Source organism: Heterodontus francisci, chromosome 1 (genome assembly GCF_036365525.1).
Source record: "Heterodontus francisci isolate sHetFra1 chromosome 1, sHetFra1.hap1, whole genome shotgun sequence".
Lineage (NCBI taxonomy): Eukaryota > Metazoa > Chordata > Chondrichthyes > Heterodontiformes > Heterodontidae > Heterodontus > Heterodontus francisci.
The window spans coordinates 271,425,361-271,448,431 of NC_090371.1; the positions used below are offsets into that span (position 1 = coordinate 271,425,361).

Here is a 23,071-nt window from a genome sequence, read left to right on the forward strand (position 1 = left end):
CTGCCCTCAATAAGAAATGTGCTTGCTTTGAAGGTGTTTGACGGACTGTAGGAAGAGAGAGAACTTCTGTAAAAACCACAGGAGATAACACCACGGAACTTGTTTTCTTGTGGCCAATGTAAAAGATTTGCTTTCATGGACAAGCCCTAGCTCTCTATGAACTGCAAAGCAACCTGATGTATATTGTAATCTGGGTTAATGTGTCCTGGGTGAACAATGAGTCTTTTCACTGCTACTGAATAGTTTGTATGAGTTCCAGTATATCTTGTATCACTTCAGCAGATAGATAATATCAGTGATGCCAAACAATTTTCCTAACAGACTAAACTATCAAAATGTATTACTCCACAGATAGAGTTACACACAGAAGCAGCAGTATGTGGAAGGTATTGGGCCCAATTTTAACTCTGAGTGGTGAGGTGCATTGGAAACTCACCTGCTGCTGCAAAATGAGGGCCCGGGACATTTTCATTGCCAGGCCTCATTAGCATGCGATTGATCCATTGTTGATGAGAAGCAGTGAAACATTGTGGGGTTTAGAGACTGGCCACCCACAACAGGGTACATGGCAGGATCAGGTTCCTACTCATCCTGCCCCCTTTCTCAGCCTCTTCTGGGGCTGGTTCTCTTCCGACCAGGTTAAACCATAGCAACCTCTCTGCTTGAGCCTGAGTTAAAATTGCACAGATCTCATTGACATCCTGGGGACCTGATATGAACACACAAAGGAGGCTCCTGACAGCTTTGGACAGGTGTCCTTGCTGCCTGCTCAGCAGAACAGGTTAACATCGTGGAGGGTGAGATCCTGGCGGCATTCCGGCCGGTAAATAATCTGGGCGATTTAAACTGCTCATCTGCTCGACATTCGCTAGGCTGTTAGAGTTAAAATATCCCCCAATTGAGTGGGGAGAGGTTAGGTTGTATTTTGTTCTGGTGATGGCGCTCCCAGTGGAGGGCAGGAAGGCAAAGGAAGATCCCGCCTCACCTCTCCGGCTGACCCCTGAAGCCATTTAACAGCAGGCAGGCCATTAGCTGCCTGCCGTTGGGGACACTATCCCTTTAAGGGATGAGCTCCCGCCTCCAAGAGCTGTCAGCCAATCGCAAGACTGGCAACGCTGCAGTACCGTCCTCAGCCTTCCCTGCCCTGGATAAAATGGCAGGGGGTCCGGGCAACATCGAGAATGGCTCCCCCCCCCACCTCCAAGGGTAGAACAAAATTCTGCCCATTATCTCAAGTATCAGTTTGAATATAGCAATTTGGAGACAGTTTGCGAAGGGTTTAACAGCCAAGATAGTCAGATGAGAACCCCTTTGAAAATAAAGAGGTTTTAGGGGAAGATTATAGTCTGATTCCATGGAGGAACAAACTGAATAAAATTGTTGCAGCAATTATGTTCACCTTACCTTAGGGCAGGAGAAGGCTTGTGTGGATCAAACACAACAGTGTAGATCAGTTGGGCCAAATGGCCTGTCTCTGTGCTGGTAACTTCTATATAATTCCATGTACCCAGAGTTGTTATCTGCCTTCATGTTCCATAGTCAAACCAAAACTAAACTAAGGAAAAGGCAGCATATTTGTAACGTTTAGCTATGGGATTCTCCTTTGATCTAAAAGCAGGTCACTTACAGATAATTCTCAGCAGTATATGTTTACACCAGTTCAACAGGGTAATGAGCTGATAGTCTATAATAGGAACCAATCCTTCAAATGACAACAATGGGTAGAACTAGTGTCAGTCATTAGTCAGTGGTCTTATGGAGTTCTATAAAATTGTTGAGGACAGAGAGAAAATTAGCCCAGGATGCTGCATTAAATTAAACCACAGGAGTAGAACAAAGTGGTGATAGGCTCAAACGAGAGAAAGGATCTTTCAAGACATATCAGTTTTTAATAAAGTTTGCAACAGAGTAATGGAGGCAAAAGTCTTGGAATAATGACATAAACAATCAAATGATACAATGGGGTAATGTTAGTGTCATGCTGGATGGATGGATCTAAATGCCCTTCCTCATCTCTGATTATCTTGCAATCTGGCAGCATACAGTGAATTACTGTGAAGTATAGTTACTGTGTGAAGACAAATGTCGCAGCCTTTTTGACACAGCAAGATCTCTCAAACAGCACTGAGAGATGACTGACTGGTTAATCAGTTTTTGGTGGTGGTGGTAAAAGTAATAATGTTGGAAAGGACACCAAGAGATCACTTTGCTCTTTGAAAGGAATCTAAAAAGTGCTGAACCTGGCAGTCTAATTAATTAATTAATCAATCGAGACACCAGCACAATGGCAGAAGATAAAAGGGGGAACAGCGCGGACTTGATTCGAGACACCAGCTGCAGTGGAGGGAATGAAAAAAAAAGAGCAGGGGGACAGTGAGGACCTGATTGGTGTATTTCCAAAAAAGCAAGGAGTGACACCAGAGGACAGCAATAAGAAGATTGGTTGGTGAGTATTAGATTTTTAAAAAACTAGGCCAGTGGTTTCAACTGAGACCGGGAAACTATGAAGTACTGAACTAAATTTATAGCTTAACTAACTAAACTAATTAATAAAATTTCAATCGGGATAAGTATAGCAGTAAGTGTATGAATAAGAGTATTAGCATGGAGCAGGTCTAGAGGCATTAATTAAAACTAATATTTTAAACAAGATACTAACTAGATTCTAAAAGAGGAAATAAAGATTATTTTGAGACTATGGATGTGCAGCTGAGACTTGTTGCTTGCAATTCCTGCGCCAAGTGGGAAATTCAGGGTTCTCCATGTGTCTTGAGGGAGTGGAAGTGTCGCCAGCTGCTTCAGCTCGAACTCTGGATTTCCGAGTTTGAGGGGCAGCTGGAGTCTCTGCAGAGCAAAAGTGAGGATGAGAATTTCCTCTATTTCACCCCCAGAGGCAGTGAGAGTTCAAGAATAGTAGATGGGTGGCCATCCAAAAGATTAGGAAGAGGCATGAGGTGCAGGAGTCTTTGGGTTAGGCATCACTCTCAAACCAGTACTCAGCATTGGAGACTGTTGGGAGTGATGACACCTTGAAGTAGTGCAATCCATACCATGGCATTAATGGGCAATGGACTGCACAGGAGGGAACAGCAAAGAATAGAAATGTAGTTGAAATGGGGGATTCCATAGTTAGGGAGACAGACAGGCCTTTCAGTAACCATGATGAGCCCTGCTTGGTGTGTTGTCTCCCTGATGCCAGGCTAAAGGACATCACAGAGAGGTGCAGAGTTTGGGTATGATACTTAATGAGTCCTTTGTATCGATGTTTACTAAGAGGAATCTGAAAAAATATCGGTATAAGCGGAGATTGATGGAGCTAATGGATGAGGTGAAAATTGATAGGAAGGGTGTACTGGAAAGGCTGGCTATGCTTAGAGTGGATAAGTCACCTGGTCTGGATGGCTTGCATCCCGGGTTGCTCAAGGAAGTGGGGGTGGACATAGCAGAAGGGCTTGCCATAATCTTCCAATCTTCTCTAGATACGGGAGAGGTGCCAGAGGATTGGAGAGTGGCAAATGTGACACCCTAATTCAAGAAAGGGTGTAAGGACATTCCTAGTAATTAGAGGCCAGTCAGTGTAACATCAGTGGTAGGTCAGATTTTAGAAACAATTATTAGGGGATAAAAGTCAACATGCACTTGGAGAGGTTTGAGTTAATTAAGGTGAGCCAGCATGGATTTGTAAACAGCAAATCGTGCTTGACTAATCTAATTGAATTTTTTAGTGAAGTAACAGAGAAGGTTGATGAAGGGAAAGCAATGGATGTTGTCTATATGGATTTTTTAATAAAGAGTTTGACAAAGTACCACATAAAAGGCTGGTACAGGTCTATGGGTTTGGAGGGTCAGCGTTTGCTTCATTAAAAAAAAATTGGCTTCAGGGCAGAAAGCAGCAAGTTGTGATAAATGGTTATTTTCAGACTGGAGGATAGTAGATAATTGTGTTCCCCAGGGTTCAGTGCAAGGAGCACTGCTTTTTTTTTGCTATATATAAATGAATTGGATTTTGCTATACAGAGTAAAATTATAAAATTTGCCAGTAATACCAAACTTGGAGGAGTGGTGACCAGTGAGGACGATACGAACTGCCTGTAACAAGACATAGATAGGCTAGTAAAATGGGCAGACAAGTGGCAGATGGAATTTAAAGTGTGAGGTGATGCATTTTGGCAGAGGGATAGGGTGAGGCAATGTAGACTAAATGGCACAGTTCTAAAGAGTGTACAGGGTCAGAGGGACCTGGAGGTTCATGTGCATCGGTCTTTAAAGATGGCAGGACATATTGAGAGAGTAGTTAGCAAAGCATATGGGATCTTGGGCTTCCTAAATAGAAGTATTGAATACAAAAGAAGGGAAGTTGTGCTGAGCCTTTATAAAGCTTTGGTTAGGCTACAACTAAAGTATTGCATCTAATTCTGGTCACCACACTTCAGGAAGGATGTGAGAGTCCTTGAGAGGGTGAGGAGGACATTTACCAGAATGGTCCCAGAGATGAGGAATTTTAACTACAAGGTTAGGTTGGAGAAGCTGGGGTTGTTCTCTTTTAAGCAAAGGAGTGTTGTTAATCTGTTAATTGTGTATCAATTGTTTAATTATATGCAGGTGGAGGGTGTTAATTGGGCTGTTGAGCACATATAAGCAGACAATTACTGAACCTGGTGGAGGTTTTTGAGTGAGGACTTACATGTTTGTAATCATTTTATTCTGTACAACAAATGTGAAACTGAGTAAAGATAGGCTCCAGCATCATCCTTCCACAACAAGCTTTCTGGAATTTAACAAGATTGAGGGGAGATTTGATAGAGGTGCACAAGGTTATGATAGATAAGGTAAACAAAGAAAAGCTGGGAAGGCTGCCATTTATTGACCACCCTAACTAGCCCTGAGAAGATGGTGTTGGGTCTGTTAGGCCACCTCGAGGGGCTATATTAGAAGCCAACCATGTATATTTGGGACTGGAGTCTTATATATAGGCCAGACCAGGTAAGGACATTAGTTAGACTTTTGCAACAAATAATAATGCAGTTTTAGAGTCACTTTTACTGATAGTAGCTTTACGCCTTCCAGAATTTTAATACTGAATTCTAATTCTCAAACAGCCATATTGGGATTTAAACTTACATTCTCTGGCTAACTAGTCCAGAACAATAACCACTACACCAGCATGTTCTTGTACTATAGACGATGCAAGGCAGAATTCTGAAAATGGCAAGTTATAACCTGCAATCTCAAGATGATGCAAAGGGAAATTACATTTTCATTAAGTTCTGAAGGCTTCTGATTTGAAATTTTTTATTTAAGACCAAAAGGCTGATGAAACCGAACAGTAGCCAAGCCCCCTTCTGTTGCTCATTTAGTTTGAACTGATAGAACCTGTCTAGATGTATCTGTCCTATTCTATTTCTGAAATTCTACTGTTTTTAAATAGTATGTGTGTTTGGTGTCACACCAATGTGCTTTGTTGAGTGATAATTTTCTTTAATCCACTGATTGGAAATCTGAATTTATATTAAAGAAATTTAAAAAGGAATCGATAAAAGATGACTTTGCTAGCAGCTTAAGATGGCCATCTAATTTGCCACACTATATCCTACATTGCAAGGCTTGTGAGAGGGAGACAAAATGTCTGCTCATCCCAGCAAGAACCAAGACTCAGGAAGTTTAAAGGAACTGCCTGTTCTTTTTAGTAAGAAGAAATACACTGCTAACTACCATACTGAATCACTAGGTAACTCATGTGACAACCCCCCCAATCTGTGGTTGTCAGCTGGTGTTTCTCTGCAGCAGCAAGGAAAAGCATCTGGACTGTGACACGTGCAGACCCATGTGGAGGTCCCCTTGCTCTCTCTCTCTCTCTCTCTCCCTCTATTACAGCTTGCAAGCTTCGAACTCTGCCTGCTGGCTGCTCGCCTCTGCATACTCCGGCTACAATCAGAAACCCCTTTGGAGGAAATCATCCACATCACTTTCTCTGAGACCCACTGAATCAGTCATCTATCTCTTCAAACTAAAAGCCACAGGATCACCGAATTCAGCTGGAAGCCAGTTGAATCACCAAACTCCACAGACAGAATACCCCTTTTTACTATGGACTCTAACTTGACCAATCTACCCATACCCACTCTGTAACCTATTTGGGTGGGTGTGGGTGTATGTGTGAAAGTTGGTGCATAGTTATTATTTTAATTAGTTCAGTTTAAGTACAATAAAGTTAACCTCTTTCTTTGTTAAACTCAAGAAAACTTGTCCCATTGGTTCTTGTTATGATCACAGCAAGTAAGTAATCCAAAACGTACTGAATTGGCAAGTACATCCACTCGAAAAACGAATTAAACCTATTGTGGTCAAACAAGGAGAGGGAAAAGAGGAAAGCCCTTCGACTCCTCCTCACCTAACCATAACTTCTTCTTTGGCCTCCTTATCTCGAGAGACAATGGGTAAGCGCCTGGAGGTGGTCAGTGGTTTGTGAAGCAGCGGCAATTCTAGAGTGACAGACTCTTCCACAGGCGCTGCAGATAAAATTGGTTGTCGGGGCTCTTACACAGTTGGCTGTTTCCTTGCGCTTCTGTCTTTTTCCTGCCAACAGCTAAGTCTCTTCGACTCACCACTCTTTAGCCCCGTCTTTATGGCGGTCCATAACAGTGGTGTAAGAATGTAAGTGGTATGAGAGAATGCGTGTGTATGGTATGTGTGTGTGAGTATTTGTATGTGCATGTGTATGCTTGTGTGTGTTATATGTGGTTATGTGTTTGTGTGCATGTTGGAATTAAAGCCATACCTCCATATCTTCAGAATGTAAAAAAAAAAATTCCTACATTGTAAGATATTTGCAGTTTTCACATCAAACAGTTTCCTTCTGTTGAGATGGAGGTCAGGTAGTGGGACCAGGAGGCAGGATTGTAGTGCAGTTCCATTTATGGGACCATAGCTTGGGGTAGGACCCATATTGTCCAGTTTTACACCCCTCACAATTCTCCCAGCAGATTTCCCTTTGTGGTAGGGCAGACAAGTCATAGGCCCAACCCATTACAACACAGACTGACTTTGGGGTATGCACAATGACCTGAGTAATATGTTAGAGGATTACTGCTGCCTTGATAATGGGATTCCAAAGAAGCCAAGCAGTTCGGTGTGGCTTACCTTCAGAAGTACCTGTCATAATGGATGCTGCCTAATTCAGACAGATATTTTCACGTACACGAGAGGGTTTGCAAAGATCTTGCCTTGTAGCTCTGTGCAATTAACTACCTTTTTGCCGTCCTGTAATTTCTAGGTTCAAAGTGCATTATCCATCATCCACCTCTAATAAAGCTTATCTCAGTAACTGCAATGCAGCTAATGGATAATAAAATCTGTCCAACAGCTCCAGCTATATTGCACACAGTGAGACCAATGGAAGATTGACGTATGAGACGTCTCAAGCAATTGCCTCATTAATGATGGTCTATTGATCGGCCCTTCGAAACTCTTCAATTTACTGGCAGTCTCAGCTAATGAGATTCTGCCCATCCTAACTCAGCTTTTTAATTCTGTCAGTTCTGTGAGTCTGGCTGGAAGCTCGGATGCCCTAATGCATGTTGGAGACATTCACTTCTCTGCATATTAATCCAAACTTGATGTACAATTGAGATACAGATGATGACCAGGGCTGGACGGGGCGAGGGGGTCGGGTGGAGGTGGAGAGGGGGTGCAGTGAGTGAGAGAGTGTGGGGAAGAAAAGATACAGAATTCAGCTATAAACTTTCAAGCTACTATTGTACATGCTGGGGTATAATATCAGGCCACTCGTATAACAGCATTGTAAAACCAACTTCAGATCTGCTTTTGTGAAACCTGGCAGGAGTTGTGCCAGTGATGGATTGTTTAGGGAGGCAGTGGCATAGTGGTAATGTCACTAGTCCAGGAACCCAGAGCCCCAGGCTAATGCTCTGGGGACATGGGGTTCGAATCCCACCACAGCAGATGGTGGAATTTGAATTCAATTAATAATTCTGGAATTAAAAAGTTAGTCTAGTGGTGATCATGAAACCATTGTCGATTGTTGTAAAAACCCATCTGGTTCACTATTGGGTGGCGCAGTGGTTAGCAGCGCAGCCTCACAGCTCCAGGGACCCGGGTTCAATTCTGGGTACTGACTGTGTGGAGTTTGCAAGTTCTCCCTATGACCGCGTGGGTTTTCGCCGGGTGCTCCGGTTTCCTCCCACAGCCAAAGACTTGCAGGTGATAGGTAAATTGGCCATTGTAAATTGCCCCTAGTGTAGGTAGGTGGTAGGGAATATGGGATTACTGTAGGGTTAGTATAAATGGGTGGCTGTTGGTCGGCACAGACTCGGTGGGCCGAAGGGCCTGTTTCAGTGCTGTATCTCTAAATAAATAAAATAAGAAATTGAATGAAAGAAAAACCTTCCATTGATATAGCGCCTTTCACAAACCTTGGATGTCCCAAAGTGCTTTACAACCAATAAAGTTCTTTTGAAGTGTAGTCACTTTTGTAATGTGAGAAATGTGACATCCAGCTTGTCCATCACAAGGTCCCACAAATAGCAATAAGATCATTTAGTTTTATTTTAGTGATAGCTTCTGAGGGATAACAGAATGCTGGCATCTTTCACACCCACCTGAGAGAGCAGACAGGACCTGAGTTAAGACAGCACTCCCTCAGTACTGAACTGCCAAATGGCCTCCATCTGTGTCATAATCTTTTATGATTTTCAATGAGAGTTCTAGATTTCCAGTAGCTGTTGTGTGAAGAAGTGCTTCCTGGCCATCCTGATTGACCTAAGCTCCAATTTTAAAGTTAAGCCCCCTTGTTTCGGACTCCCCTCATCTAAGGAAATAGTTTCTCTCTTTTTATCCTGTTAAATCCTTTTTTCATCTTAAACCGCTCAATCAGACGACCCCTTAATCTTCTCTATGCAAGAGTATACAAGCCCAGTCTATGCAACCTGCCCTTGTAATTTAACCCTCTAAGCCCCGGTCATCATTCTGATGAATCTGCATTGCATTTCCTTCCAGGCCAATATATCCTTCCTGAGGTAGAGTGCCCAGAACTGAACGCAGTACTTCAGATGGGGTCTAACCAGACCTTTATATAACTGAAGCCTAACTTCTATCCCTTTTTATTCCAACCCCCTTGAGATAAAGACCAACATTCCATTAGCCCTTTTAATTCTTCTTTTTGTACCTGTCCATTCGTTTTTAGTGATTTCTGTACATGGACCTTTTATTCTCTCTCCTCCTATACAGTTCGTAGATTTTCACCATTTAGAAAATATTCTGATCATCATGTTCCCACACTGAACCCTTCTGCCACAGTTTTGCTCATTCACTTAATCTATCAGTGTCCCTTTGAAATTTTCTGCTCTCATCTACACTACTTACTGTGCCACCTAACGTAATGTCGTTGGCAAACTTGGATAGTTGGCTCTCTGTTCCTTCATCTGTGTCGTCAATAAATACACTGAAAAGCTGAGACCCCAGTACAGATTCCTGGGGAACACCACTCACCAGATCCTGTCATTATTATTAGTCCGGTCCTTGGATTACTAGCTCTAGTAACATAATCACTATATTATCATATCCTCATTGTGATATGTGCATTTAAGGGTCTCATAATGAGACAAAATACCAGTGTATGCTCATCAGTGGATCTCTACGTGTTATACAAATTGAAAGAGTCACTCTTCTGAAATAGCGTATGAAAGATTGTTCAGCGGGCACTAGTTTCTGTTGGAGATTTACACACTGGACAGCTTGAATAAGCAAAAGATATAGTCAGTGGAACAATTTGTGCTGGTTATCTGCAGCAGAAGGGATCATTAGCATTTGTTCAGAAGATGACTAGATTGGTTTACTAATGTTACAGTAGAGTAACAGTTCACTTCCCCTTTGACAATGATTGCCACTGGGTAATCGGGAGAACTGTTATGCTGATTCTCTCTTTCCTCCAGTTTATTACCTTTACTTTTTCTTTGCCAAAGTGAGCAATTGATGCTACACCACCAATCAACAGCAACAAGTCTTTAATACCTCAACATTGCAGTGGGCATTCCTGGACAGTGAACATCACTGTGGCCCCTCAGTATTCTAATATTCTCTCCCAATATTCCAAAATGCACACTTCTCAATCATAGTCCAGTTGTAAAAAGAAAACTTGCATTTCCATAGCACCTTTCAGGATCTCAGGATATCCCAAAGTGCATTACAGCCAGCAAAATACTTCTGATGTGCAGCCAATGTTTTAATGTAGAAAATGCAGCAGCCAATTTGCTCACAGCCAGATCCCACAAATAACAATGAGATAATCACCAAGCTGTTTTTTTGTGTTAGTGGAGGGATAAATATGCCAGGAAACCAGGGAGGACTAGCCAGCTCTTACTCAAATAGTGGCCTGAGCTCTCTTACATCCACATTCAATGCCTCATCTGAAAGATGGCACCTCCAAACATGCAGAACTCCCTCAGTGCTGCACTGGAGTATCAGTCTAGGTTATGTGCTCACAACCTTCTGACTTGGAGCTGAGAGTGCTACCTCTGGGCCACAGCTACAAATTGCAGTGCCCTGACTGCACCTTGGTAGATCAGCTAAACTGGGATAGTCCAGAAACTAAACACGCAGCACTCCTACTCTGCATGGGTCAACAAACTAGGACTCATTGAATTCACAAAGGAAGCAGTCTCACTGGAGTTGACTGGAAGAGCCCAGCTGTTTTTATTGTACGTTTTAAAGGACAGAATAAATTCTCAGTCTGTCATTAAAGTCAAAATCTTCTGCGGTTATATTGGTAGAGGGTGTAATAATAATCTGAAAGTGTTTGAAATTAATTTTGTATGCCTCAATGAGATCACCCCTCATTCTTCTAAATTCTAGAGAATGTAGGCCCAGTCTCCTCCATCTCTCCTCACAGGACAATCCTGCCATCCCAGGGATCAGTCTGGTGAACCTTCACTGGACTTCCTCTATGGCCAGTATATCCTTTCTTAGGTAAGGAGACCAAAACTGTACACAATACTCCAGGTGCGATCTCACCAAGACCCACTCATCTGACAATCAGAAGCTTGCTGAAAGATAAACTGCCATAGTCTGTTGGGCTGGTGACCAGGAATGCTCACTTTTCAATGGATCTCAGTGCCTGCTGCCAGTCTATCTCTGGCCACACAGAGTGGCTGCAGTGTGATCTTTTAGAATGCTTCAGCTGGTGGAATTATATGTCACCACTTTTATAATGGCATTGTGATCTTACACACTTCATTGCGCTAGGTATCTTGTGCATTGTCATTTTCCATGCGACAATAATTACTTTTGTGATGTCTATCGATCATTCCGTAGTTTTGTTGTACGTGCGCAGTGGCCAATTTGTCACGGCTGGTCTGTTTCAGCAGGAGACTGGCAGCAGGAGCTTAGTGCTCCTTCAGTGTAGCCTCACAGTTGGATCCTGTCCCCTCATTCAGTGTGGTCCAAATAGGTGGACTGGTCAGAAAACAGACTGCAACTTCACAGCTGATTCCCCATCCAGTTATCTTTGCAGCCATCTCACAATGTTCATGATTCCCGAATGCCCACACCCTGGGTGAACTGCTTCTTGAAGTGCAATATAAAAGCACCATAAATCAGGGCAGAGCAAACAAATTGCATTTAATTTGCCATTTGTGTTAGAGTGCAATCCTAGATATTACTGTCCGTGGCTCTTGGCACTGGGAATGCTGGCATACAAGAAGAAAATGTATATGGACAAAGAACATTGGGAAACCTTTAATACAAGAACAAAGGCATTGGAAAACCTTGTTGACCAAAGAGGATAAATCTATAGGCACAGCTCATTGGGAAATCTTGCTTCCAGTTCATGTTTTACAAAATCCTCCATTTTGTTCCTGTATTGATTTAAACAGTTTTCTTGATATTCTTTTCTCCAGAGTATTATCAAAAACTAAATATAGATTTAAAAAAAGATGTAACAGATATGACAGACTGAGAATTTATTCTGTTCTTTAAAACTTAACGATAAAAACAGCACAACAAACTGGGCTCTTCCAGTCAACTCCAGTGAGACTTTATAAAAGATAAAAAGGCACTTTGTGTTATTTTGTTAAATAGTTATTATTACAGTTAATTTATAGTAGAAAGGCACCAGCCTACTGTATCATTCACAGTCCTTTGCGACCGAGCTGGAGCTGCCTGTGGTTGCTCTGAGTGCAGGTACCAGGATCTGGGTGGTGGGACGCTGCTTTGCACAGAGCAAACTTTCAATGGTCCCTTGCTGGACCCCCAGCAATAGGTGTTGTATCTGGGAGCCCTGTGCTATTTAGGCACTGACATCATGGTTTGGGATACAAACATAATAATGTTTAATGTGCTTGTCTGAAGTTCCAACTCCTGCTAATTTAGCGGTGGTGTTAATCCATTTAAAGCAATTGGGTTGATGAAGCAGCCAAATTAGTGAGGAGACAAATTTTAAACAAATGCATTAAACATTCAGAAGTTGGAATACAACGGCACAATGCCATAGTGATGGTGTCAAGGGCTATATTTGTACAATGTCAGGATGATGGTGTTGAGGTGTGCCTTTGTACAACGTCACTGTCATGGTGTTAAGGTGTGTCTTTGTACAATGTCAGGGTGATGGTGTTGAGCTGTGTCTTTGTACAATGTCACAGTGATGGTGGCGAGGTGTGTGTCTTTGTACAGTGCATGCTCTCCATGGTTTTTGATATTTTTCTTGTCAGTGTGTTACTGAAGGCTCATTAAATCAGATACGCTATATGGCTATTCACTGTAAATCAGTTAGGAGTCTTTGACATTGACTATAAGAACACCCAAATAAAACCTTGAGGTTGTATCACGGCTCAAGAATTCTAATCATGTGGCAAAGCAAGTTATACATTTATTAAAAACTGGTTTTAATTGTTTTGTAGAGCATTGCTGTGATTTTAAATACTCAGCCAGGACTGCTCCGAATAGTGGTTTTATTGCCTAGCACATTAAGTTCTTTCATCCTTGTGATTTATTAGTACCTTTGGCAGCAATTATCCAACAATATCTTCGAAGTCACTTTCACAATTTGTTCTAATATTGCCTGCAGGGTAGATGTTTTTAAAAAAGTTATAAGTGCAGGGAAAGCATTTTAATAAACCATTTTGGCATCAAGGAAACCTCGATCTTGGCTGTAACAAATGTTGCAATCTCTCTCCAATATTATGTACGTTCCTTTCAAACTTTTATCCAGAACCCGCATTGTGCAAATTGGAAACAGATTTTCAAAAAAGCTGCATTTATTTTGCACCAACTTTATAAAAAACCCAAACAGAAAAGCATAATCTTGCCTTTTGCCCCATATTTGAAAGCAGTGCATGTGCCTGGATTTTATAGTGGGACTGTCAGTCTTGTGTCATTTTCAGCAAAACCTGAAAACCAGGCGCCTTGATGTGCTCTAAATGACTGATTTGCTTTCACATCCATCTCTTGAGTTGAAGGTGGTTTATCTTCGATTCCTGTCTCATTCATGCTGTCTTTCCTTTGATTATATTTTCCCGACAGCAACTTGTGTCTCTGGGAGTTGACTGCCAGCAGTAATTTGGTTTGATCTATAATTTTGCCGGAGAATAAGCTTATTTCAGCAGAAATTAAATTGAACTGCAGCAGTCCGGGCCCACCCACCTTAAAACTACACACTTACTCAGTGGTTAAGATTTGGGAAAACTGAGCATGAGGACTTTTTTTCAGTTTGTTTCATTTATAATATGTACTTCCTTTTTAATGAAACCAAAAGTTTGCCACTTGACCCCTCGATGATGATTTGCTGTGGGTTCCAGAAGAGGTGATGTGTGGAATGCTCCTGCTTTTGGATTCCTCTGCTCATCTCAATCTTATCCATTGAATGAAATGAAAGGAGAAATAGCTGCAAGACGTGGTTCAAGTCAGACAGAGTTCCAGGGGTTTGAAACAGAGGTAGACATCCAGTGTTAGTATTGCCTGATCGATGCTTGTAAGGCAGAAAACAAAAGGTGGAAGTAAATGGAAGGATTTCAGACTGGAAAGATGACATGCGTTGTGTTCCATTGGGGTCTGCATTGGAGCCACTCTTATAGCTAATTTATAGGTAAATGATCTGGACTTAAGAATTGAGGGGATATGATTGAAAATGGTCGAAGACACCAAATTGACAAATTGTGGCCATTGCAGGAGGACCTAGATATACTTGCAGGGTGGGCAAAGAGCTGGCAGATGCAGTTCAAGGTAGAAAAATATAAAGTAATCCTGTTTGGAACTGAGAATAGGTGAAGGAAATATACTTTAAATTATAAAAATTTAAATGGATTATAGAAGCAGAGGGCCCTTGGTGATTCTTCCCCTGTCTTTCTTGCCCAGTATTATGAGCACTGGGCTTTCACAGAATCACAAAATAATACAGTGCAGAAGAGGCCCTTCAGCCCATCGAGTCTGCACCGATGCATTAAAGACACCTGACCTGTCTATCTAATCCCATTTGCAAGCACTTGGCCCATAACCTTGAATGTTATGACGTGCCAAGTGCTCATCCAGGTACTTCTTAAAGAATGTGAGGCAGCCCGCCTCTACCACCCTCCCAGGCAGTGCATTCCAGACTGTCACCACCCTCTGGGTAAAAATGTTCTTCCTCAAATCCCCCTTAACCTCCCGCCCCTCACCTTAGACTTGTGACCCCTCGTAACTGACCCTTCAATGAAGGAGAACAGCTGCTCCCTATCCACCCTGTCCATACTCCTCATAACCTCGATCAGGTCACCCCTCAGTCTTCTCTGCTCCAGCGAAAACAACCCAAGCCTATCCAACCTCTTTTTATAGCTTAAATGTTCCATCCCAGGCAACATCCTAGTGAATCGTCTCTGCACCCCCTCCAATGCAATCACATCCTTCCTATAATGTGGTGACCAGAATTGCACACAGTACTCCAGCTGTGGCCTTACCAAAGTTCTGTACAACTCCAACATGACCTCCCTGCTTTTGTAATCTATGCCTCGATTGATAAAGGCAACTGTGCCATATGCCTTTTTCACCACCCTATTAACCTGCCCTTCTGCCTTCAGAGATCTATGGACAAACACGCCAAGGTCCCTTTGTTCCTCGGAACTTCCCAGTTTCAGGCCATTCATTGAAAACTTCCGTGTCACATTACTCCTTCCAAAGTGTATCACCTCACACTTTTCAGCGTTAAATTCCATCTGCCACTTTTCTGCCCATTTGACCATCCCGTCTATAACTTCCTGTAACCTAAGACACTCAACCTCACTGTTAACCACTCGGCCAATCTTTGTGTCATCCGCGAACTTACTGATCCTACCCCCCAAAATAGTCATCTAGTCAGCAGAGCCTGAGTGAACACTGTTAAAGCTGGTGTAAAACTCATCTTCTCCAACCCAAACAGCAACTGTTAAGTTAATCTGCTAAATAAAAGAAAGACTAGACTTTAGATAAAATTAACCCTTAATTACCCTCAGTCACAAAACTTCCACTTTAGCACTCTATAGAACATAGAACATTACAGCGCAGTACAGGTCCTTCGGACCTCGATGTTGCGCCGACCTGTGAAACCATCTGACCTACACTATTCCATTTTCATCCATATGTCTATCCAATGACCACTTAAATGCCCTTAAAGTTGGCGAGTCTACTACTGTTGCAGGCAGGGCGTTCCACGCCCCTACTACTCTCTGAGTAAAGAAACTACCTCTGACATCTGTCCTATATCTATCACCCCTCAACTTAAAGCTATGTCCCCTCGTGTTTGCCATCACCATCCGAGGAAAAATACTCACTATCCACCCTATCTAACCCTCTGATTATCTTATATGTCTCTATTAAGTCACCTCTCCTCCTCCTTCTCTCTAACGAAAACAACCTCAAGTCCCTCAGCCTTTCCTTGTAAGACCTTCCCTCCATACCAGGCAACATCCTAGTAAATCTCTTCTGCACTCTTTCCAAAGCTTCCACATCCTTCCTATAATGCGGTGACCAGAACTGCACGCAATACTACAGGTGCGGCCGCACCAGAGTTTTGTACAGCTGCAGCATGACCTCGTGGCTCCGAAACTCGATTCCCCTACTAATAAAAGCTAACACACCATATGCCTTCTTAACAGCCCTATTAACCTGGGTAGCAACTTTCAGGGATTTATGTACCTGGACACCAAGATCTCTCTGCTCATCTACACTACCAAGAATCTTCCCATTAGCCCAGTACTCTGCATTCCTGTTACTCCTTCCAAAGGGAATCACCTCACACTTATCCGCATTAAACTCCATTTGCCATCTTTCAGCCCAGCTCTGCAGCCTATCTATGTCCCTCTGTAACCTACAACATCCTTCGGCACTATCCACAACTCCACCGACCTTCGTGTCATCCGCAAATTTACTAACCCACCCTTCTACACCCTCATCCAGGTCATTTATAAAAATGACAAACAGCAGTGGCCCCAAAACAGATCCTTGCGGTACACCACTAGTAACTAAACTCCAGGATGAACATTTGCCATCAACCACCACCCTCTGTCTTCTTTCAGCTAGCCAATTTCTGATCCAAAGCACTAAATCACCTTCAATCCCATACTTCCATATTTTCTGCAATAGCCTACCGTGGGGAACCTTATCAAACGCCTTACTGAAATCCATATACACCACATCCACTGATTTACCCTCATCCACCTGTTTGGTCACCTTCTCAAAAAACTCAATAAGGTTTGTGAGGCACGACCTACCCTTCACAAAACCGTGCTGACTATCTCTAATGAACTTATTCTTTTCAAGATGATTATAAATCCTGTCTCTTATAACCTTTTCCAACATTTTACCCACAACCGAAGTAAGGCTCACAGGTCTATAATTACCAGGGCTGTCTCTACTCCCCTTCTTGAACAAGGGGACAACATTTGCTATCCTCCAGTCTTCCGGCACTATTCCTGTCGACAATGACGACATAAAGATCAAGGTCAAAGGCTCTGCAATCTCCTCCCTGGCTTCCCAGAGAATCCTAGGATAAATCCCATCTGGCCCAGGGGACTTATCTATTTTCACACTTTCCAAAATTGCTAACACCTCCTCCTTGTGAACCTCAATCCCATCTAGCCTAGTAGTCTGTATCTCAGTATTCTCCTCGACAACATTTTCTTTCTCTACTGTAAATACTGATGAAAAATATTCATTTAACGCTTCCCCATCTCCTCTGATTCCACACACAACTTCCCACTACTATCCTTGATTGGCCCTAATCTAACTCTAGTCATTCTTTTATTCAATGCAACCCAAGTCAGCACTCCAGTGCAAACAAGGCTTTGTTGCATAGTTATGTTTAAAAAAACTATGATCTTTAATGTGGTGTAAAATGGACACTCGGAGGAAACATGTGACCTCACACAAATTCTGCCCAGAGACAACAGGGGTCTTGGTTCCCATGAGAACAAGGACCCAGATTAAAGACCCTTTTGAAAGCAGGAAGCAAGGTGTAACACCTAAAGGACAATGGGTTTCGCTCTTCCAGACTCTCAGATTGTAAACAGGGAGCCGCGTGCTCTAAAATGCAGATGTGAGTTGCAATGTTTAACACCAGGAAACAAAGGAAGGCCCAGATGTTTTGCTATTGTCAGACTTATGGGCTGTGAGAAATGTAAAAGGCAAATGACTATTGACTTTTGATCTGGATGAATTTGAGAGGCTTTCCTGGGTCTGGAGATAGGCTGAAAGAAAACAAGTGAAGACCAGCAGAGCTGAGCAGCCTAAAGAAAGTGAAAGGGAGAAGCAGATGCTTTCAGGTCACTGGTGCAGAAAAAGGGCAGCTAAGATTTGAATCCTGTTCGAAAGTTGTGATTTGCGAAGGAGAAAGAACAACAGCGTCACCAGAGATTGCCTTATTAACTGAAGTCCAGTTGAATGTGCTCGGGAGCAGTGAGTGAAGAGGACATTGGTTTTGAAAAGGACACCATTGCAACTGAGAGGAGTTTGGGACTTTTAACCGCAAGGATACTTTTTCAATGAGAACATTGTGTAACGTTTAAATGTGGTGTGGGGTTTCCGAGTGAGTTAAGTTAATGGCAAATACCTTTCTCTGTAATTTATTGTATTAGCTACCGACTAAGTACTGCTTGGTTAATGTCTTTTAGTTAAGTTATAGTAAAAGTCTTAAAACATGAAATCTTGTGCAATTCCTTAGTCAGTCTGGGGCGTTCATATCTCTTGTTTTATAGTTAATGGTCTCTGCTGAGGTCGTAACACCAGATATCCCAATATGGACTGGCTAACCTCTACGTTCTAAGTTCTGCCTATATCCTACTGTCAGTGAAGTGTGAGGTGTAAACATGGGTCTCCTACTCATCCTGTACCTAACAATATTTGTGATTTCTTAATTCATGCGAAAGAAAGTATGACTTGCATTTGTATAGCGGCCTTCACGACCTCAGGTCATCCCAAGTACTTTACAGCTAATGAAGTACTTTTCGAAGTATAGTCACTGAACTAATGTAGGAAACATTGTACTGTAATACTGTAATATTGTACAAGTTACTGTAACTGTGTGGTCATCTTATTCAACATTCAAGGAGCATAAGGTCTGCATTGCCGTACTACTGAAATAAACCACATAATGAGCATACACTCAAACATTCAGCAGACTGAGATCTTGACCTCTTGCAAACTTTCTACACCCTTTTTGTCTGGGAAATACTGTTTCCTTTTGTCTCTGGAACATCTGTCGGATATACCCGGGTTCTGAAATTCTCCATTTCTTTTCATGCAACAAGTTTCTTGATTGATTGAGCTCAGAAACCCAGAGCATCCAGTTGCTTTTTTTGGGGGGTCTTCTCCATTTGCCAGTTTAAATGACAATGTATCTCTCGTCATATCTGACTCCCATCCACTAGTTCCTAATGTTCTACAAGGGATTAGTTAGTCTTTAGAGAACTGGCAACTAAATTACACTGCAGGTTGAAATTGAGCCAGCACAGATTGTTGTAGCTAAGAGGGAGAATTTTGATAGACGTCCAGATTTTACACTTTAAAAAAAATGCACTGGGAAATCTTTCCCAGCATTGGCCAAACATTGTCTCAGATCTGGAGAATTGTTGTCATGTTTATCTGTTACTTTGACTTGTGTCTTTAAGGCCAGGGCTCCGATTAGCCAAATCCAGGCAACTGGAATGAATTGCTGAGGACAGTCAGAGGGCAATTGTTTCTCCTTTTTAAATTTCAGGCTCCAGGTCAAGGGTTCAGGATTTACTTTCTGATAAAGGTCATTGACCTGAAATGCTGGGCTGAATTTTATTTCCAGTGTTTCAATCCTGACGCCAGGCTGAATCCCAGGTTGGGAACCCGGAAGTGGCCATGGCAGGATCCCGGAGGAGATTTTCGAGGAGGCAGCCAATTAAAAGGCCGCCGCCGGGAGCTCCGTCCAATTAAGGGCGGGCAGGCTCTGCAGCCAGGAGGGTCAATGGGAGGGCCTGAGGTTCTGGGCGGGCTGCAGCCTCACCGGGAAAGGTGGGCGCTGCCACTGTAGGTGGGTGACTGCGAGGGTGCCTCAAGATGGAGGCGCACCCTGAAGATTTGTATATGATACAAATTATACTGTGGCCACAGCTGCCAGGCCGTCATAGCAGAGGGTGATCCACTCCACAGGATGACCTGCGGCCATGGCTGTGGCCCTCGCAGCCCAGCAGATCCATGCTTTGGAAGATGCGCCTCTGATCCCCCAACCCAGACCTGCCTCTGAGAGGCTGCCATCATTCCATCTAGGGGCTCCATCCATATAGGGGGGGCCCGTCTGCTGTCTGGAAAATCCAGACAGTATATGAAGAGTGCCCTCAGTTGGCACTTTAATTGGCTGGTGGGCGGGTAGCCGCCACCTCCATGAAAATAGGCCAGAGGCAGGAACATGACATCAAGTAGCGGGAAATTACTGGCACACCCATCTCCAAACCCGCCTGCACTGCCTGCCCATTAACTCTGTTTCTCCTTCCAGAGATACTGTCTGACCTGCTGTGTGTTTCCGGATTTACTCTTTTCAGAGTGTGTGTGTATAAAGAATGTGTTTGATGGACACATTAGACATTGCTTCTTTAGTTTTTAAATATTTTGGCATGTGTAACCAAGTGTGATGTCCAAGTTTAGCTGACACACCGTTTTCATTCAGATAGATCTATCCCTAATGCATTAATAACCTTACATTGGCATACAAGACCTTACTTGCTCTTGGCATTGTTTGTCAGTTTTCCGTCAACTTTTTCTGATTATTAATTCCTGTATCCACATTTACAATAGAAACTGCCTATGTAAACTTGTCATGCTGTAATTATGCCCTCCCACCAGTGGTGGTGCTTAGCACCTCAGTTTAATGTCTCTCAGCTCCTCAGCCTGCGCTGCAGAGAAACCTCTATGATCTAACCGACTCTACCTCTCTGCTTCCCAAATTGTCTAATTATTCCTCATGCTCGAATCCCGCTTCACTTGAAGCTTGTAATTGGGAGTCCACTTCCATCCTTGGTGCATATCGGGCTGAAGGAGGGATAACATCATCTACTTGGTGTCATTAGTGAGAGACCCGAAACATTTTGCCAGTTGGACCTCATTTGAGTTGAACTTGTGAACTGCCATTGCATTCCGAGCGCTGAGTGCCAGTTTGCCAATTTATGGGAATGGCGACGGAGGGCAGTTGAGGTGGAAAATCCATGGAGCTATCCATGAAATCAGACCCCCACAGCAAGCGATTAGAGAGAAGGGCTGGGCTGATCTGGCAGCTAATGGGGAGCCTTTATGAAGGGAGGGGAAATTAAGTGCAAGAAACAGGCAGAGCAATAATGCACAATGCACAAAAACTATCAGTAATCCATTTGATGAACATCTGTTCTGATCATTTTCTCCTCTGTGTAGTGGGTGCTTCCAGCACACAGCGGGGGCTCTGCTTAACTGCACCAAAATGGTATCTAGAATCCCAATGCGTCATAGGACCTGGAGTGGCTTCTAAATTATTATCTGCTCACAATAGCAGCAGGTGAGAACTCGTGGGTGAGGATGCAGTGTAGGAGTCATAGATATTACACATGGAGGCTGCAGTTGTTGGCTTCCATTCATATGAAATAAGTGATTAGTAATCTCAAGAGATAAGGAGGAAGATTATCCCCCACTTTCGCTTATAGCAAAGAAAGACTTGCAAGTCTTCAGGATGTTCCCATACTCTTTTACAGCCAATGAAGTGTAGTCACTTGTAATGGCGCTGCCAATTTGTGCACAGCAAGATCCCACAGAACAGTGAGGCCCAGAAAATCTGTTTTAGTTAAGGATAACTATTGGCCAGGACACTGGGAAGAATCTTTTGATAAGTATGGATCTTTGTCATCCACCTGAGAGTGCAGACTGAGTTTCCATCGTCTGAAGGGTAGCACTTCTGGCAGTGCAACACTCAAGTGTCAGTCTAGATTACACCCTCAGGCCTCTCAAGTGGGATTTGAACCCACACCCTTCTAACTTGAAAGGCTATAGTGTTATTAACTGAGCCACAGGTAACACTTGCATATAACGGGCTGGCTAGTGCAGTGCCTAGAGGAAAGTCGAATCAGGAGAATTGCCGTCCATAATGGAGCTCGGTCCGAATTCCCATCTTGTAGTTTAAATGATGGGAAAATTGGGCAAGTTTCATTTGGGGCTTGTGGTCCCCCATATGGTGTGATAAACGCTCCTTAATTTCCACATGTACATACAACCCAACTTTTCTTTCCTGGGTTTGATTTAGGGATTTAATTTAAGAGTGGATAAAATCTGAAGGGTTTGTAGACTGGGACCCTAGTCTCCAGTGATCAGATACCACAGTGATCTCAGAGTCCTTGGGTTCCTAGCCAACCATTTAATTTCTAACTGAAGAGGGAATTAGTCAGCAAGCCATGCCAGTCTGATACTTGCCTGAGTTCGTGTTACAGCTTTCTACACTTGGCACCATGCCTGGTGCTAATCTGATTGTACCATTGGTGCCTCACAGAAAATCAAGTTCCCACTGCTCCAGACCGGAAGTGCGGAGACTTCCTCCCATTATTTAAACATCCACTATTTGCACAGTTTTGCTGGTTTACATTTCAGTACAGTTAGTTGAAATGCTTCATACAGGTTACAGATGAACACGCAATTGAACTTGGTCATTTAGCATTAATTGATAATACATCCAAAGTCAATTCACAATTTCCAAACATGCCCTTTAGGGAAGGAAACCTCCCCTCCTTACCCAGCCAGGCCTAAATGTGACTCCAGTTCCACACCGATGTAGACTCTTAACTTCCCTCACAATTTGCTGAGCAAGTCACTCAGTTGTATTAAACCACTGCCTGCAGTGCTTCACAAAGAAGGACCATCAGGGAACCTGAGGATGCCATGAATGCCAGCCTTGCCAGCAACACCCACATCCTGAGAATGAATTTTTTAAAAATGAAAATAAGCTTGACCCAGTTCAGACAAGTGTGTGCTTTGTATGTTTGGATACTTCCCTGGTGCGTGTACACCATCATTTTGTATCTGTCGTTCTGGTTTGTCAGAGGCTGCTGTCTCTGATTAGATGACAAAAACAAATAGAGGTGCTGGTGTTGTGGGAGGGATGCAATTACTGAAGGAACAAAATGTAGTGTAGGTTCTCCAGTCCCATGCTGTCGGGAGCAGCCATTGGCTGGGATTTTATCCGGGCAACGGTGGGGTCTCGGCATCTGGCAGAAATGACACCGAGAACCCCACGTTGCCCATTCTGTGGGTGGCCCGCCGAATCAAGTGCCGATTGGGCCCTTAATTGAACAACAGTGGGCCTTTCGCTGAATCGAAACTGGTACTGAAGTCCCGCCGTCTGAGAGCTGCCAGCCAATCAGAGGATGCCAATGGAGCACACACCAAAGACCTAGGACTCAGGTAGGTCAGGGCGGGAGGGGTCTTGCAGGATGGCAGTTGTGGGGCAGGTGGGTGTAGTGGGGTCTGCAGCAATGGCAGGGTGGTAGCTCTCAGCTGGTACCTTCCCTTCCCAATCAGACACAGAGTGCCTTTTAACGAGTAACCCCTCCCTTCCGGAGTCGACAAGCAACCAGCA

At 43.2% G+C, this 23,071-nt stretch overlaps 1 protein-coding gene across 4 annotated transcripts in view; it reads left to right on the top strand.

Annotated features, from left to right (window-relative positions):
• Positions 1-23,071, top strand: part of LOC137376426 (chondroitin sulfate N-acetylgalactosaminyltransferase 1-like) — a 159,241-nt gene that overhangs the window by 75,762 nt on the left and 60,408 nt on the right. The window lies entirely within an intron of this gene.